The sequence below is a fragment of the Panthera leo genome, chromosome C1, assembly GCF_018350215.1.
Source record: "Panthera leo isolate Ple1 chromosome C1, P.leo_Ple1_pat1.1, whole genome shotgun sequence".
NCBI classification, from domain to species: Eukaryota; Metazoa; Chordata; class Mammalia; order Carnivora; family Felidae; genus Panthera; species Panthera leo.
The window spans coordinates 95,246,689-95,266,179 of NC_056686.1; positions in this window are offsets into that span (position 1 = coordinate 95,246,689).

Genomic DNA, 19,491 nt, shown 5'->3' on the forward strand with positions numbered 1-19,491 from the left:
TAATTCCTCTCCATGCACAGCATTTATCATCTGCACCCTTGGCAGGGGCTGAGGAATCTCATGCTTCCAGAGAAGAGCAGTGGGCAGCGTTAGGTCAGGATACGAATGACAATAAGCAAATCCAAAGCTGTTCTGTACAGCTCCCTGCAGCCCCTCCTCCAGCCTCAGAAAAGTTGGCCTGTTCAATTCGCTTAATGACATGGTGGGCGATGGTATTTCCAAATAGCGAACCAGCTGAGCTGTGATCACTCTGACGAAAAGCATGCCAGGCGGCCTTGGCAGTGGCACAGGGACCCTATCAGTGTGACACACGTTTGGGGAAGTGCTATAATTCAGTCTTGACACCTGGATCAATGGCACCCATTTCAGAGAGCCATCTCCCCAGGGAAACAGACAAGGTATTGGCCTCCAGGTGCTCAGCAGACCGTAACGGTGATGTGTATCTCGCCCTCCCCCCCCCCACCCCCGCTTCTGGGGTCCTCCATCCTGCATCTGCCTGTGACTGTTCCATCCACTGAAGGTACTGCCTGAGCTGGGCTCTGAAGTCAGGCATGGTCTTGGATCCCAGCTCCCCCACTCATTCCGGGTAATCCCGGGCAAGTTGCTTAACCATTCAGTCCCCCTCTGAAACAGGGTCATGACAGTCCAGGTATTGTAGGTATAGATATGTAAGGAGATGAAGCATGTAGGGACTTTAGAACAGTACCCTTCATCCTGGATCAATAATCCCAAGTTGTTGGGGCTGCATTGTTTGCCCTCATCTCTTTTTCTGTTACCATCTTTTGGCCTGTGTCTCTGGCCCCACATATGCAACACTAAACCTTTCTCTGTTTTAATCTTTATCCGTTTGTCTCTGCTTTTAGCGCCCCCTCTCTCCTCCATGTTCTCTGGGTGTCTCTCTGTCTCTGTCTCTCTTCTTGTCTCTTCAATATTTTCTGCCAGCCTAGACTTCTTTTGCTTTCCTTAGACTTGGAGGATTATGACATCAGAGGGTTTCAAATCCTGTGCAGGGAAAATGAACTCTCCTGAATGGTGATCACCACCGCCTTGGTGAAGCTTGAGCTGTGAAGTGCAGAATTTACTACCCTAATTATCCCACCTGAAGCTGAGCCAACTTGGCTGGGCCGGTGGGGCAGCTCTCGGTCAGGAGCGGTTGCCAGCCCTCCCACTGAGCATAGCCTAGCTGCCCAGCCCTGTGCTGGGTGCTAAAAATAGGCATGGGGGCTAGGGCAGCTAAAAATACACTTCTCACCATGCGGCCTTGCTGTGCCTCACAGAATGCAAGCCAGCGGGGAGGGGCTTCGGGAACCCTGGGGTCTGCAGCTGCTTAGCCCCTGCTGGGCGCTGGGCAGGGGAGGCAGGGGAGGAAGAAGCACAGGCAGACACCAGGGGCCTGCAGGCCCATCAGCAACTTGGGAGAACACAGCAGGCCACTGAGTCGGTCACAGAAGCCACGGGGCTGCAGGGCACACGCAGGCAGTGAGCTGGCTAACGGCTACCACCTCCAGAGCCAGTGAGCAGGAGGTTGGCAGGGGGTGGCTAGGTATACCCAAGGCTTCTTTAGCTTCTATCTCTCCACTCTCATCTATCTCTGCTGGTCCCTCAGGACTACGGCTGCCCTCAGTCTGCTTCTTAACTCCTCTGGTCCACCAGCTGATGCCTTCTTGTCTCTACAAGGGAGAGATTTCCTGCCCCCAAACCCAGCCCCCAAACATCCAGCCGTCAGCTGCTGCTGTCCTCTCCAGGAGGGAAGATAGAAAGTTATCTCTGCTGACACTCATCTGTAGCAATGCCAGTAAATCCCCTGAGGCCAGGATTATTATTTTCTTCATCATACAGATAAGGAACTCACAAAGCTCAGAGAAGCACAGTAATTTGCCCAAAGGGTCTCAGCTAGTCAGTGGCAGAGTCCATATTTTAATCTCTCTTGGTCCAACTAAGCACCTTTGCTCTGTCTTCCCCATCAGTGGTTCTCAACTGGAGATGATGTCGTCCTCCCGGGGACACTCGGCAATGTCTAGAGACAAGTCCAGTGGTCACAACCATGTGAGGGAGTGCTACTGGCATCTTGCAGGTAGAGGCCGGGGACACTGCTAAACCCCTCCACTGCATGAGACAGCCCACAACAAAAATTACCCAGCAAGAAACGTCAGGAGTGCTGAGGTTGTGAGCCCTGAGGCCTGGGCTCTACACCATGCTGCAGTAATACCTTGATCAAAGTGGTTGTGGGACATGGTTTGCATCAGAATGACCTGAGAGCTTGTTTAGCTCAGAGACTTGGGCCCCACTCCAGACACTCATTGTCTGAGTCAGTGGAGGCCTGGAAATCTGCATTTGAGCAAGCATACCCACCCCACCCCCAACCCCCAGCTCCCAGGATACCACACAAACACTTTCCAAGAGAAAAGTTGCAAAGGGAAGGTGCCAGATCCCTGTCAGCTCTGATTAGCCCCCTGGCACAAGGTAAGCACTTGGGAAACATTCCCAAATAAGAACACACACACACACACACACACACACACACACACACACACAGTTTAGGGGAACCACGGAGCTGTGTAGCCACAAAAGGTAAAAGTCCCATGACCCATAGCACCAATTTCATGGCCTCCCTCACCTACATATCAATAACCTAAGAAATTGCTTGCTGCAGGCAGTGGTCAGTGGAACTGTGTGAGTCGGTATGCCTTACTCCAAACCCTTCTTTTTACATAAACAAGCCAATACATTGCACAGATGGGACCGTTTGGAATAGCAGCTGAAGGAAGAATGAGTGAAACCACAGGTGCATTGTCAAGATTAATATGCAGGCAGGTTTGGAATTGGAATGATACCAGGTAACATCATGCCTGGATAGGGAGGCAGAGTAATATGAATTGACTAAAGACAAAGGGAAAACAAATGGAAAGTGACAAGCACAAAGGGGAGCGGCCACAGCTAATGAGCTGAGTAACTAAGAATTCCACCTAGCCCATCACCCAGCCTGTCCACTTGGTTCTTTCCTCTCCATTGTCCAGGAAATATCCCCAAGACTAAGCTCCCAAGCATCTGGATGGATGATGCACCCTGCACCAAGTCAGTAATAGCTCCCCTATTGTTACCAATTCGGTTCAACAGATATTCACCTCAGACAGGAAAGACAAATGAGACACCATCGTAGAAAAGAAAAGCCAAGGGTCTGAGCATCTTCACGTTGTAGGAAAGTTTATTATAGGAATCACAAGAGAGTGAGGAGAAGTCTAGGGACAGCCCAGCTTGGGTCAGGAGTGAAGAAGTCTTCCTTCCTTCCTTCTTCCTTTCTTTCCTTCCTTCCTTCCTTCCTTCCTCCCTCCCTCCCTCCCTCCCTCCTTCCCTTTTCCATTCCTCCCTTTTTCCTTCCTCCCTTTTCACCTCTCTCTCTCCCTTCCTGCCTTCAGAGAGCATGCAAGTCTGGTGGTCCTGGTGGAAAGCACCCACCATCCAGACTACTAGAGAATCCCTAAACAAGGGCTTAAAGGGGATGGGTTTTCAGTCTAGAAGTTTTAGTTGGTGGCAGCTTTATTCTTCTCTCTGCTGCTCAGAAAGCAGGCCTTGGAGGTGAAGCAGGGGTCCATTTATGGGGTTGGGGTGGATAGAAATAAGTGACCCTCAGAAATCAGAAGAAAATGAGTTTATACCCATAGGAAGAAGATATACTTTTTTTAAAAAATTTATCTATTTTTGAGAGAGAGACACAGCATGCACAGAGGAGGGGCAGAGAGAGGGAGACACAGAATCTGAAGCAGGCTCCAGGCTCTGAGCTGTGAGCACAGAGCCCGATGCAGGGCTCAAACTCACAAACCATGAGATCATGACCTGAGCCGAAGTCGGATGCTCAACCAACTGAGCCACCCAGGCGCCCCAAGAAGAAGATATTCTTAACTGTCAGGCTGACAAACTGGGAAATCTTGGCAGACCCAGAACTGTTGTGTGAACAGGATTACACCAAATAGCTCCTATATGCATCCCACTCACTGCAAGGCAGTAGCAGGTGCTCAATTAATATTTGTTTGATGAGTGAACGGAGCTTTGTCATACGAATGGACGTGAAGGATGATGAGTCCTTTTGTTACAGTCCTACCGCTATCATGTCCTCTTTATTCTCATACTGGCTATTTTATGCATCTTGAAAATCTAGAGGAATACCCTAACACCAAAAGAGAGCAAGCTTAGGGTTGGAGGCAGGGAGCCCACTGGCCGGGTGGCGCTGGCACAAACAGCCAGTGGAGCGACAAGACAACAGGACTAGTTTTAATTCTCACTGACCTTATAGCTCCTCATACCCGAATCCTTGCAAAGGGCTCTGTGGTTCTCACTCACCCACCGGGAAGTAAGGCAAGGGGAGGAGGCTGGCTTGAGAGAGGAGGCTGGGGTTACCAGGAAACTCACCAAAGTCCCTACAAACCAGGGCTCTACTCCAGATGGACAAGGGACAGGGAGAGTGGCCTGGCAACTCTGTGTCCTACTCCTTGAATTGGGTTCTAGATTCTGAGGATGGAGGGTTGTCCTGAAAATGGGAGCCTGAGTTACGAATGGGAGAGATGAGCTGAGAATATGGGATAATCTGGAAATGAAGGGTGACCTAAGGAATGGGCTGCTGTTGATTATTGAATATTCTAGAATGAGGGGACTTGCTAGGAATGAGGGCTGCTCCAGGAATGTGGAGACTGTGTAGGAAATAGGAACTAGAAAGAGGAGATGTTCTGGGAACAGGGCCATACTGGAATGGGACCTTAGTCTCAGAGATGGAAAACTAGTGCATCTAGGAGGCCCGAAGCCCATCCATGACATAAAGTGTTTTTCTGAGCTGACTTGGCAGGGGCATCCTCTTTCCAAAAAGATCTTCTCTCTGGTGAGTGTAAGGAAGGGACCTGCGGAGAGGGTCTGCACTAGCTGAGGCGGGTGATGAATGGGTAGCAATCAGACAAATGGCTTTCAAACGTTTTTGGTGAGATAGAAAAACCCTGTCATTTCATTCCCAGTTTTATTTCGTTCCGTCTCACCTCATATTTCACTTAATGGGAGCTGTCAAGGAGATTCTTTGATTTTTTTCCCCCTCCTTCTCTGGCAGCTGATGCAGTCTGACAGCCTTAGAGACGGGTTCTTGGAAGACCCACGATGAAATACACTGTTACGGTCTCCAGTTGTAGGGTCTATGTGTCTGCGTGCACTTCTGTGAGTGCAAGCTTGTGTGCACACCCCTGTGCACCTGCCAGATGTATGTGTGTCAGGAACGTGTGTAACAAAACTGTAACAGCCTGGAATGAGGGGCTGGCTGCATGAGTTTGGGTTCCTACTCTGAAATTTAGTATCCCTGTGTCCGCTGAGTCTCAGAGGACCCACTGGAGAGTGAGTGTAATAACACAGGTCCTTCACACCTCAGAGGACTGTCACGAGGCTCATAGCACAAGAAATAGAAATATTCCCTTGTGATCGATAAGTGCTACTGATAATTACAACAGCCACTTGTCCTCCAGGGGTACCTCTTGATCCATCCTGAGTTCTATGGAGTTTATTTTGTTATTGAAGTATAACTGACACACATTACATGAGTTTCAGGTAACAACACAATGACTGGACATTCCTATACACCAGGAAGTGATCACCACAGCAAGTTTAGTTACCATCTGTCACTATACACAGTGACAAAATTTTTTTTTCTTGTGATGAGAACTTCTACGATTTACCTTTTTAGCAACTTCCAAATTTGCAATGCAATATTATTGACTAGATCCTCATGCCGTACATGACATCCCAGTGACTTGTTTTAGAACTGGGAGTTTGTGCCTCTTAATCCCCTTCACCCATTTCTCTCACCCTCTTCCCTCTGGCAACCACCAATCCATTCTCTGTATGTGTAAGTTTTGTTTTGTTCCGTTGCTTGCTTTTTCATGTAGAATCCACATACAAGTAAAGTTATACAGCATCTGTCTTTCTCTTTCACTTAGCAAAATACTCCCCAAGTTCCATCCACATTGTTGCAAATAGCAAAAATTCGTTATTTTTTATGGCTAAGTACTGTCGCATTGTATACACACACCACATTTTCTTTCATTCATCCATGGATGGATGGTTCTTTCCATACCTTGGCTACTATTCAAAGGGGTGAATATATCTTTTCGAATTAGTGTTTTCATTTTCTTTGGATAAATACCCAGAAGTAGGATTGCTGGATCATGTAGTATTTCTATTTTTAATTTTTTGAGGAACCTCCATACGGTTTTCCACAGCGGCTGCACCAGTTTGCATTCACACCGAGAGTGCACCAGGGTTCTCTTTTCTCCACATCCTCCCCAACACTTGTTATTTCTTGTCCTTTTGAAACTAGCCGTTCCAACAGTTGTGAAGTTACACTCATGGAGTGTATTTTGATGCTGGCTCTGCCAACATCCTATACCCCTGATGCCTTGATATTTTCAGAAACACCATGCCAGCTCTTGATCTCGGCCTAGCTCCTCTGTCTTCTTCCTCTGCTTCTCACAGGCTGCTGACCATTTCCAGAGAAAGTCAGCAAACACAATTTAACAGGACACCCCTAGACTTACTCACTAATTCAGCAAGCATTTATTGAGCATTTGCTACAGGTAAGACTCTGTGCTAATCTCTGGGGACACATAGCTGAATAAAACAGAGGCCCTGTGCATAAAGAGATTTCAGATTTACAGCACAACGTAAGAAGTGTTATGGTGGATCCAAGCCCAGGAACCATGGCAGTGCTGAGGAGCAGCCCCTGATTCGGCTTATGGAGGGTGGCAGTGTGGGCATCCTGGAATACGTGACCCTTGAAATGACTTTTGATGGATGAGAGAGTTGGCCATATGAAGGGAGTGTGTGCAATCTGGCCTTCAACCTCACCACTGCTTGGCAAAACTTTAAGACCTTTTTGGAGATCTTCCACATGTGTCCCCTAGTTTCTCTTCCAAATCTTTACTACATTCCTCAAGTTGTGCACAGCTTCTGGACCTTCCTCTTCTGGCATCCTAGCCTGACCACTGGGTTAACCCTCCCAAAGCACTGATAGGACTGGATCACTCAATGCTTAAACATTCACTCTGCATACAGAACCGAGTCCCAACTTCTTAACCTTGCATTCAAGGGTCTCCGCAAGCAAACTTTGCAATTCCATATCCTACAAAACCCCAAACACCAGTCAGTCAAAGCTACTTGCCAATCTCTGAACATACTGCTCCTTCCCACTTCCCATCTTTACTCCTTGCTCTTCTCTTCATTATGCCCAGAAAGTCTTACCTATGCTCACATCCCATTTTCTTCCGTGGAAATCACCCTGAGTCCTAGCTAAGGTTCTACTATCTCAGAATGCCTTACATCTGAAAGACATCCTCCCTTACATCTGAAAGAGATCCTCCCTTCTGTAATGGAGCCGGTGACCAAGAAAGCTCATGGACACAAGAAATTACTTTCATACCAAGGACAAAAAGAAACAATTATGGAACTTTAAGTATCAGATTGAATGGAGGGGTGGGCAGAAGAGACCAAGGTGCCCATACAAATCCTTCCACAAAAGTAACTATGGACACCGATTTGTAACAGAATCAGCATACAAATTTATTTCTTCTCAAAACTCAAAATTTCTAAAATGACTAAAAAATTATTTTTAAAGTATAAATCTGCATGGACAAAAAACATGGAAGTAGAGGGGTGCCTGGGTGGCTCACCCTGTGGGTGGTTTAAAAAAAAAAAAAGACAGACAAGAAAATAACATTAGATGTACCAATAAAAACAATGAACAACAAACCAATAAAATTCTGAGAGGAAAAAAATGTCTTCTAACCTACAATGCAATAACCACCCAACTTTTTCTTATTTGGTCTGACATTTTCAGCAAGGTTTGAAAAAATGTATCTGCCATTCCTGAGACCCTTTCTCAGGAAGCTCCTAGAGATGTACTCCACTAAAATGCAAAGAAAATATAAACCAAGAAAGAGAAAGATACCAAATCGGGAAATAGATCTATCATAGTTGAAAGGCATGATTTCCCTGGATGACAGTGAAGGAAATCCCCAAGATGGTAGCAGTTCAGGGTCCCAGAGAGCAATCAGAGCAGAGAGAACAGGATGGCTGAAGGCTCTTGTGGGTGGTTCTCCCCCAAAACACAGAACAGACAGATGATCTCTCGTGTTGAACTTTATGGAGAAGCATGTGACAGTTTCGCCAAGGAGTTTGAAGTATTTACATACTGCATACCAGGCAAACAACTAAAATGAGCAAAGATCGATTCTAAGGAAAACAAACAGTTATTCAAGAGCAGAAATATACCCATCAAAATAGGTGGTTTGACTGTTAGCATTTACATGGGAGCAATGGATACACTATTTAATCAAAAAATGCTAGAGAATCAAAAAATACTAGGAAGGTGGAGGAAAGGGAATATTTGTGGTGGAGGAGGGAGGGTAGTAAAAGATTTAAATTCCCCTCTCCTGCTTTAGGAAGACAGAAGATAATCTGTAAACTTCAGAAATCAACAAATGATTATAAATGTGTTGTTATTTAGAAACAAGGATATACAATTACCAAAATAAATAGCAGAAAAAGTTGGAACTGGTTGCTTTTGGGGAAAGGGACAAAGAGGATGGATAGGAGAGGCAAATGCTCTGTTCTGTTATTCATCTTGTGATACCGTTTGAAAACTAGGTGCACTGTACATAGGGGAGAGAGAGAGACAGAATTGCAACAGTATGTTATTGAATTTGTTTTTTATCATCTTGGAGTTTGGACTAAGGTCTCAAAGCTGAGAAACTATTAAATGTGTGGACATTCTCAAGAGGGTGCTTAGATGCATCTCATCTGCAAGGCTTACCAGAAAATGGGGAAATTCAGCCTGGGGCCTTCCCCCCACCACCCACCTCAATCTCATACATGAGAGAGGGCTAGAGGTTAATGGAGGGGGTCCACCAGAACCAGCTGACCTGGGAAGGGGTCTTGATGTGAGCAAGCAGGGCATGGGCTTCTGGAGAACCTGAACTATATCCTGGGGAGCTTAGGTGCATGAGACTGGAGACTGGCCCCTGATCCTCACCTGACAAAGTCAAAAGGTCAGGAGCAGGCTGACTGATTGTGCGGAGAGCCTGAGCGTCCGGCATCTGCTGGAGCTTTCCCTGGGATAAGTGGCTGTCACAGCAGGAGCTGGACTAGGGCTCCTGAGGGGGACCTGCCTTAGGGGACTGCCTGCTGGGTGAAGTGACCTCAGCGGAGAGGCTAGGGATGACGCTGGAGAAGGAGCTTAGAGGAAGCCATTGGAGGTCATCCAGAGACTCTAGTTCTTGGAGAACCATGAGGGAAACCTTTTAAAGGACTCATAGATGCACCCCAGGAGGGAAAGAGCATTTGCACACCCAAAGAGCACACTGAGTGAGGACCTTGCTACCAAATTATAGTGGCACCAATCAAGGTCGATGTGCCCTTCTCTCTACTCCTCCTCTCACCCAGCCCTGGAGGAGCCCCAGGCAAGGCCAGTAGGTGGGATGGGATGGAACAGGTAGCATAAAGAAATAAACAGCCACCCTCACCCCACAGCTGGCTAATGAGCACAGGGAGGTCCCAAGTTGGGAAGAAAGAGAAAAACTTAAATTGGATGTGAAATGAAAGTATTGATTTAGATCCACCTGGCCTTTTTAATACCTGAAAATAAAACTTCTAATATCTGAAAGTGACTGGAAAAGCTATAGAATCTGGCCAGGGGCAGGGAAGGGTGATTCAATAGGGCAAGTTTGAAAGAGAAGTGCTTTGCCGGTCCATTTTTAGAGGACTAACATGCATTGACACCTACTGTGTGACAGGCGTGTACATATATTATCTCCTTGAATCCTTACAACAATCTTCTGAGGCAGTAGTTACTATTCCTGCTTTACAAATGAGGGAATTATCGCTCAGAGGCATGAGTTCCCACGATCACACAGCTACAAAGTGATGGGCCAGGAATCAAACACAGGATGTGTCTCCAGAGCCCTTAGGCATCCCAGCCAAAGTGATGAAAAGTCCAGATATTGATGTCGAACAGACAGGATTCAAGCCCCAAGGCAGCCAATAACTAACACCATGTCTCTTGGACATAGTGTTCACTTCCCATTGGCCTCAGTTTCCTCATCACTAAAATAGAAAAATAATATCCTAGTTACAGGCTTGATGTGGGGATTAAATGAGATCATTCATACACAGAGTTTAGCATGTTGCTTGGCACAGAGCCTCTCTCGATATATAATATCTACTATTATCATTAAGTTATATTGCATTCTGAATGAGAATGTTGTCAAGATGGAGCGAGGCAATAATTCAGAAGTGCCTGGAATACTTTTTCTTTAAAATTTTTTAAAGTTTTATTTTATTTTATTTGAGAGAGACAGTGCGAGTGGTGGAGGGTCAGAGAGAGAGAGTCCCAAGCAGGCTCCATGCCACCAGCACAGAGCCCAACGTGGAGCTCGAACTCATGAAACTGTGAGATCATGACTTGAGCCGAAACCAAGAGTCAGACGCTTAACCGACTGAGCCACCCAGGCGCTCCAGAAGTGCCTGGAATACTATTGGACAAACAGCAGATACTGAATCATTGGTTGAATCAAACTTGAGTTTCTTCCCCTGCTGAGATAATATGGAACGTGTTACATTCTGCATTATACTGCAGATATTTCATAAAAACAGAATCACAAAATTGGAAGGGGTCCTGGAAGTCTTTTATTTAAGTACTTTCTCCCATACTAAACTGTCCTCCTTAAAGGGAGAGGTCATATCTTGTACTTCATTCATTAATTTACTTACTTATTGGTTCAAGAAATGTGTGTGTCAGGCCTATGGGCAGAGCATTGCACAAGATATTTAAAGAGGCAGGGATGATTAGAATCTAGATCCTGCCCTCAGGAGCTTATAACTTAAGCAAAGCTGAGAACAGCATCAGGAATGGAGGTGCAGGTGAGATCCTGGGCAGGGGGGTGGCACCATCTACCCTATGTAGTATACCTCCCAGTGCCTGGCATGAGGAGGCACACACTAAATGGTTGTTGAACCAATGAGGAAGACATGTGTCTGTGATTCAGAGAGTGTGCACTCAGAAGGACAGGATACTGAGTGACCTGAGCACACATTTGTGGACATTAAAATTTCATGGTGTTTCGGAGAGCAGACAAATAGCGTGCTGTGTTCTCTGCCCTTGATTCTTTCTCAGTCCCATCCTCAAGCCTGCTCTGTGCCCATGTTGCCCTCCATACTGTGGATGTTTACTAAACCCATCCAGGAGCCTGATGGTGATCTGATTTAGGCATTGCTAAATTCCAGACAGGCACCAGTGCTGGCCTATCATCCCAGATGTGTCAGAAGAGAGAAGAGACAGAGGATGGGGAGGCAGGAAGAAGGTGACCAGCTCCAACTACATTAGTCTTCTTCTCTCTCAGGTCCTTCCTTTGCTGGCTTTGTCTCTGGGGAGAAATAGACTTACTATGTTTCCTCTTCTCTTTTTCTCTTATTCTAGCTCTTATTCTTATACAGATGCATGCACATGCTCACACATACACACACATCATGTTTGGATAAATGCACTCATATGCTCTCACAGATAAGAGACCAGTGGTCTCAGAGACAGACCATTCTCCCTTTACCCGGCCACTCTGCACTGCAGTGGTTCATTGGGGAACATAACACATGCCACTACCACCACCACCACTACAACAACCAAACAATGCCATCAGGATTTTCTGTGTTGGGAATTCTACAACGGCAGTGCCAGTTGATTGTTAATATGTAGACACTGCAAGGAAGGATTCCACATCAGCCTCTCAATCACTCATACCACAGAGTCAGTGAGAGCCTAAGATCCTTTTCTAAGAGTAGGGAGTAGGAGGGGTACCTGGGTGGCTCAGTTGGTTAAGCATCCGACTTTGGCTCAGGTCATGATCTCACTGCTCGTGGGTTTGAGCCCCGTGTTGGGCTCTGTGCTGGCAGCTCTGAGCCTGGAGCCTGCCTCGGATTCTGGGTCTCCCTCTATTTCTGCTCTTCACCCACTCATTCAATGTCTCTCTCTCCTTCAAAATAAATAAACCTTAAAAATTAAAAACAATAGGTCTAAGAGTAAGGAGTAGGAGACATGAAAATGTCAAGAGAGACAGAGACACTAACTCCATTCAGGGACAAAGGACTCAGACAATGGCATTCAGTTTAAGTTGAATTGCCCACCAACTATGTTCTAAGCACCCCGAAAGCCGGTGAATATGACCCAAATCCAGAGCAGCTCACAGTTGAGACCAAGTAAGCAAACAAGTGGTAAGTAAATAAAAAAGTAGTAAATGCTATCATTTCAGTAAAGGGTAAGTGAGAGCCCAGTGGATTAGCACCTACCCAAGCTGAGAGGTTGAGGTGGAGAGGAGTTTCTGAAGATGGTGACACCAGAGCTGGTTCTTCAAGCTTAGAACTAAAGGTACACCCCACCAATGTTTTAAGTAGAAATGGTCACGGGCATTGGAACTGTACAAGAGTGATCTTTGGGTATGGAAAATTTCCACTTCCTAGAAAGCAGGATGGTGTAGCTAAAGCACTCTGGCTCTGGCCTCGGGTCCCCCTAGTGCATGTACCAGCCTCAACCTTCTCCAGCCAGGTAACTTCAGGAGAGGCACTTTGTTTCCCTCAGCCTTGGTTTCCTCACAGTGCTGTCTGCCCTGCTTGCCCCCTCAGGTTGTCCTGAAGACTTGGTGACATAACAGGGTGCAAGTGCGCTGTCAACTACATTATTATGCTCTGCATAAGTGAGTTATCGCTTCTCTCTATTTTGGCAGATGCCTCCCTTTCTGCCTCTCAGAGTGCAAGGATGAGTCTAACAAAGGGCCTTCTTTCCCACCACACCAACTCCAAGCTAACCAGACATCTCCCTTGGGGGAGCAGTGAGGTCCCCAAGGCTCTGTTCCCAGTTCCAGGCTCCAGGCTCAAGAAGCAAGAGTCTCTATGGGAAGAAGAAGTGGAAACTCAGTAGGAAATTAGTTGCCCAAGGTTTGAGGGTAATGAGCGTATCAGTCATGCATTAATAACTGCACAATACAGACTTGCAATGGCTTGGCTCAGAGTCCTCTCTCTGCAAGTGCCAGCAATATGTCAAACAATAATTGTAACAGTAAATATTCCATGGTTTTAACACAATAATAATACTCTTTTCATATTCCTTCTCTCCACTCCACGTATTCTGAAAACCCACTGACAAATAGAACATAAATAGAAGTTCAGAGATAGAAGGTCAAGACTAGGACAAGCAGACAAGCTGAGCTGCCTTGATTTTGTTACTCACAGATCTGTCAATGCTCATGACTTCAAGGCTCACAGTCTCAGATACATAATAGCATTTAATAGAAGGACCAAAGTTTTAAATCCCCAATGGACTGGCCTTTGGCAACAGTGTGAAATAGGTGAGCTTTGCGGGGTGGCAAAAAGAATGCTTGGATTCTGGCAGAGACCCGGTGACCTTTGGGCCAGGAAAGTCTGAGATGCTCAGTGTGCTTATTGATAAAAGTATCCACTGTCTCATCTCCCTCTTGAGGCTGTTGTGAGGATAAAATGAAATAATGGAGGCAAAGTTGATTTTTGAATTATAAATTAGTTATCATAATTGACATATATTATCCCATGGCTGCCTCCTGTGTTGTTATCATTTTCTTGGCCGTAGTCTGTTGTCCCAAGTACCATACTGGAGAATGCTGTTAAAGTCTACTTTCCATGAACAGTGCTCTTTTTGTAAATATAGTCCAAATCGCCTGATTTTCATGAGTCATTACAAGTCATTACATTACAAACTAGTTTACATTAGTTTGCTAGCTTATGCTACGCTAGGTTTCTAGTTTACGGTATGTTACTAGTTTGTGGTTGGTTACTAGGCTACCCTGAACTAGGTTACTAGTTTATGCTTGGTTACCCTAAACTAGGTTATTAGCTTATGCTAGGTGACTAGGTTACCCTAAATTAGGTTACTAGTTTATACTAGGTTACTAGGTTACATTAAACTAGGTCACTAGTTTATACTAGATTGCACTAAACTAAACTAAAACTAAACTAGTTTACACTAAAGTATGAATGAATGCTTATATTCAGGGGCTGCCCAACCCTCAAGACCTGTTACTCCAAATGTGTTCATATCCAATGGGAAACTCAAATTAAACTCCAGTGGGCTTAAGGGAAAGATATTATAGTTGGATGAGACCTTTCCCATGTTCCTCAAATTAAACGCTCTCAACCCAGTTATATCACTCTCTGTGACCTGAAGTCCATGGTTTGTACAATGGCATTCAAAGCCTGTATTCAGAGCCCTTCATAATTTGACCCCAACATTTCTTTTCAATTTTATCTTTCATTATCTCCATGAATTTTGCCTTTAGTCAATGGAATCTCTTCTTGTTCCATATAAAATGCCCTTTGCTTAAAAAAAAACACAACACTGTATTGAGGTACGATTGACATGCAATAAGCTACCCATATTTAATGTACAAAACTGGATGAGCTCAGAGATAAGCATATACCCATGAAACCATCACCACAATCTATGCCATAAACATATCCATCACCTTCAAAAGTTTCCTCCAGCCCTCTATTTATTGTAAAAAGAACATTTATTATGAGATCTACCCTCTTAGCAAATTTTTAAGTATATAATATAGCATTGTTGACCATGGAGACTGTACAAATGTATTTTTAGAATGTATTAATTTTGAGTAACTGAACGTTGGTACCTCTACTTAATACCTTTCCATTTCCCCCTCCTTCCATTCCCTGGCAACCACCATTCCAGTCTCTGTTTCTATGAATTTGACTAAAATTCCTTGAACGAGTGGAATCATGTAGTATCTGTCCTTCTATTCTGGCTTATTTCACTTAACATAATATCTCCCATTCACATTGTCATAAATGACAGGGTTCCCTTATTTTTAAGGCTAAATAATATCCAATTGTATGTGTATACCACATTTTCTTTATCCATTCATCTGTGATTATTGTCAACAGTGCTACAATGGACATGGGAGTTCAAATATCTCTTAAAGATTTTGATTTCAACTTTTTTGGATACAGATTAAGACTGAAATGGTCAAAAATTGCCTTTCCATAAATCCTCTTTGGAGACACACATATTCCTGGGAGTAGTAGTTCAGTATGCTTCCAACTCTCTGGCATAAATTAGCTTATCAGATGATTTTCCTGGTGGTAAGATAGGGAAGAAATATGTGGGGACTAGTATGTAAATGCTGGGTATTTTTATGTGAGTAAAACAGGGCCCGGACTAGGGTGAGGCAAGCATGCTGCCCAGAGTTCAAAATATAAGGAAGCAAAACATTTTCAGTTTCACGCAGGTGCAGAATTGGTACTTAAACAAACATGAGAGTGAATGTGTCCTTAAAGTTTTTACCTTAGGCACTATGCTTGCCTCATCCTAGTCCTGGTTCTGGGATAGAAGATACAAAAAGGGAGCAAAAATCATGGAATAGGGACAATGATGGCACGGACAAAAAATTTTTTTCACAGTGATGCCAAGAACCAACCTTGGATACAAGCTACACTGCCTCTATCACCTTCTCTCTCCACTGCATTTTGTAGTAGTGCAGAGAAAATTATTATACTGCCAGACTAACATCTAACCTCTCATAGAGTGATTCAAAGCCTACAACATCAAATGATCTGAAATCCCTTCCAATTTGAATGATGCCTAAAGAAGGTGCTCAACTTCCCTTTCTAACTCAAGCACAGCTTCCATAATGGGTTGGGTAATTACCTCCCCAACCCCAGCTCCCTCCCCGTGCCCTATATTTGCCAGGCTAATGCTATTTTAGGTGCTCTTCGTGGTAAATAATGCAGAGAGATAGCATGGAGACTCTAGAAGTAACTTTGGAAGGGAGTTTTCAATGTCTCTCAGATAGATAGCTTTGCTCTAGAATGAAGAGATACATTTTGGCATCTCTTCAAAGGGAAATGAAGTGAATTTATTTAAAATTTTTTCCAACATCGCCCCTGCTATGATTGAAATCTTAACTTCTTTAAATGACATCCAGTTTCTAAAACATTGATTAAAAGTGTCTCTGAGACTTAAGGGAAAAACAAATGAGAGAGATGAAAGGCATTTTAGCTGTATTGCCCCCAAAATGCCCCCAACCTGTCCTAATTCCTTCTAAAGTACCATTTTATGATTTCCTTAAAAACAGATGCAGTCTGATAGGATCTTACAGCACCTCAGATCTGAGTCATTTTATAAAACTCAGAGGAGGGACTAGGAGATTAAGCCCTGGCTGGTCTCACATATTAAACCTTCAATGGAGTCCGTATTTCCCCAAAACTCTAACTTAGCAGCAATACTGCTAAGAAGCTTCATTCGATGTACAGCATTTAGATTCCTCTAGAATCAGACCACACTGCAATGATGCCCACCTGCATAATTATTATTTTAAGAAGAAAATCATTATAATAGTGCCTTTAATTTCTATAATACTTTACAGTTTACAAACCACTGCTGTACGTGTTATCTTTTTTTTCTTTTCAGCCTGTCCCACTGTCTCTAATAGACGTAGAGAGGTAATGTATTGAGACCTCCCCATTCTCACTCCTTAAGATGGCTTAGAAAAGTTTCTACATCTTTTGTTGTCATGACTTCTACTCCACAAGACTGTGCCTCCCTGTCGACCCAGGATTAGGGAATCAAGGGGGACAGGGTGGGGAACCAGAGACTAATCAAAATGTGATGACCTCATCAAAGAGCTGTAATATGATGGTGTCATTCTAAACAATGCCACAAATTGGGCCTTATAATCAATGGTGGCAAAATTCCACTTACGTCAATTTTATGCGGATGTTCTAGTATCCTCCTACTTCATATCAGTGAGATGTCTTTGTGTGGCCAGGATGACCTAGTCTGTCTTCAAGGAACCCCAGAAAGGCTTCAGGGCCCAGAAGCCCAAGGCTAATAGCTAGAAGCCATGGTGTTGGGAGTTGTCATTCCCAATTGACTCACTGTATATTTCTATGTGTTCTCTAAACTGTTAAGGCAGTGATTCAACACTAGCTATAGATTAAAATCACCTGTGGAAATTTTAAAACACAACAAAGCCTGAAAATCATTCCCACTCTCTCTAATTCCATTTTGGAGGTGGGGGTTGGACCGAGCCTCAGGTTTTACAAAGCTCCAGGTGATTCTACTGTGCAGCCAATATTGAGAACCATTTTGCTAGATGCAGAGGTTCTGAAATTTTAGCAAGCACTAAAATTACCTGGAGGGTTTAAAACCCAGATTTTGGGGCCCACTTCTGGAGTTTCTGATTCAATTGGTCTAGGGAAGGGCTGAGAATTTGCATTTGTAACTGGTTCCCAGGTGATGTTGATGCTGTTAATTTAGAGACCACATTTTAAGAATCACTGTTCTAAAATGTCACAAAGTGTCAGTTATGTACCTAAACAAATTCACCTAAACCCTTAAAGTTTATAGGAACACTACTCGTTGACTCAGATAATTCTATTTACTTAAGTCTAATTATTTGCTTGATTCAGTGTGGACCCACAAATAGGCATGATGAAACTCACTTTTGGGCTCTCACTCTCTCATTCCCTCTCTCTTTCCTTTTCCCTATTTGTGTTGATGAAATATGGAGAGCCATTTCTTTTTTAGGAAGCCCAAAAAGGTCGTTTCCAAAATTTTGCCTGGGAGCCCCAAATGTCTACCCAGTAGTTAGGGTTGCTTTGTGCTGGGTCAGTCTTTGGCAGAGACTGATGGGCTCTGGCTTCAGGACCCTGGAGAGCAGCCTCTGTGCCATACACCATGATAGAAAAAGCACAATGTAACTGTAGTAATCAGTCCCAGTGATTCAGTCCCATCTGCAACAAATTCCTACATCCTACTGGGCAAACACTGTGAAATCCTTTAATGGTACAAGTCCCTCAAAGACTTAACAGGCTTCTGTTCTACTTGCTTCTGGTCAGTTGCTAGTCACTTACATGTGCCAATAATCACATGAAAAAGTTTTCAACTCTGCTTTGCTTACTTACCTTCCTGCTCACATGCCTCTCTCCCCTTCCCTCCCTTCCTTCTTCCCTCTCTCCTTCTGTCAACATCTTTTTTGTGGTTTGGGTTTTTTCAATATTTATATATTTATTCTTGTTAAGTAGACTCCATGCCCAGCATGGAGTTTTAACTCACGACCCAACTGAGCCAGCCAGGTGCCCCCCTTTCTCTTTCTGTCTCTCTCAACTTAATGACAGTTATCTATCAGGCTGTGAAAGACTATTTCCCTAGCATTAAGAATACTGCCTTGTACCTGGTAAGTGCTCAATAAATATTTATTGCATAAAATATTTAAGGGGAAGTGTACCAATATCTCCAATTTATTTTGAAATGCATCAAAAAGTTTGAGTGGTTCTTAAATTTGAGCAAGCATCAGAATCACCAGGTATGTTACAATGCAGATTGTTGGGCCCACATCTGGAGTCTCTGGTCCATTTGGTCTGGGGTCTGGGGTGGAGGCTGAGATGGTTCAATGGATGGCTAGAAGAACGGAGGAACTGAAGATAGATGGAATAAGTACAGTACAGTGCAAATGATAGAACCTGGGTAGTCAATACATGGGTGTTCACTGTAAAATTCTTTCAATTTTAAAGTATGTTTAGAATTTTACATAATAAAATGTTGAAAAAGAATTACAGCGTAGTGCCCAATGTCTGCGTACTTTGCTTTAAAGAGCACAAAGCAAGGCTTTGGGGAATCTGGGTGGCTCAGTCAGTTGAGGTCTGACTCTTGATTTCAGCTCAGGTCATGATCTCACAGTTCATAAGTTCTGAAGCACCATGTTGGACTCTGCACTGACAGCACAGAGCCTGCTTGGGATTCTCTCTCTCCGTCTCTCTCTCTGCCCCTCCCCACTTGCATGTGCTTGCTCATGCACATTCTCTCTCAAAATAAATAACTAAACTTTTTTTTAATTTATTTTATTTTATTTTTGAGAGAGAGACAGAGTGCGAGCTGGGGAGGGGCAGAGAGAGAGGGAGACAGAATCCGAAGCAGGCTCCAGGCTCTGAGCTATCAGTGCAGAGCCTGACGCGGGACTTGAACTCACAGACTGTGAGATCATGACCTGAGCTGAAGTTGGACACCCAACTGACTGAGCCATCCAGGTGCCCCAAATAACTAAACTTTTTTTAAAAAGAGCACAAAGCAATTTATAGTTTGGATCTGTTCTTTCTCTCTCTCTCTCTCTCTCTCTCGCTCTCGCTCTCGCTCTCACTCTTGCTCTCTCTTTCTCTCTCTCTTTTTCTCAAGACCACCAAGAAAAGCTGAGGATTTTGAGCCTTGGACTTGTCAGACTTTAATTAATCAGTCTGTCATGCTGGGAACAGTTCTTCTCTGGCAGTCTGGCTTGCATAGGCCTAGAGAAGGGGTGGACTCCTCCCTGGGTGGAGAGGCACTCCAGAAACTGCCTCCCTCAAGGGCCAGATACTGGGTAGTTGGTGCCTTAAGGGCAC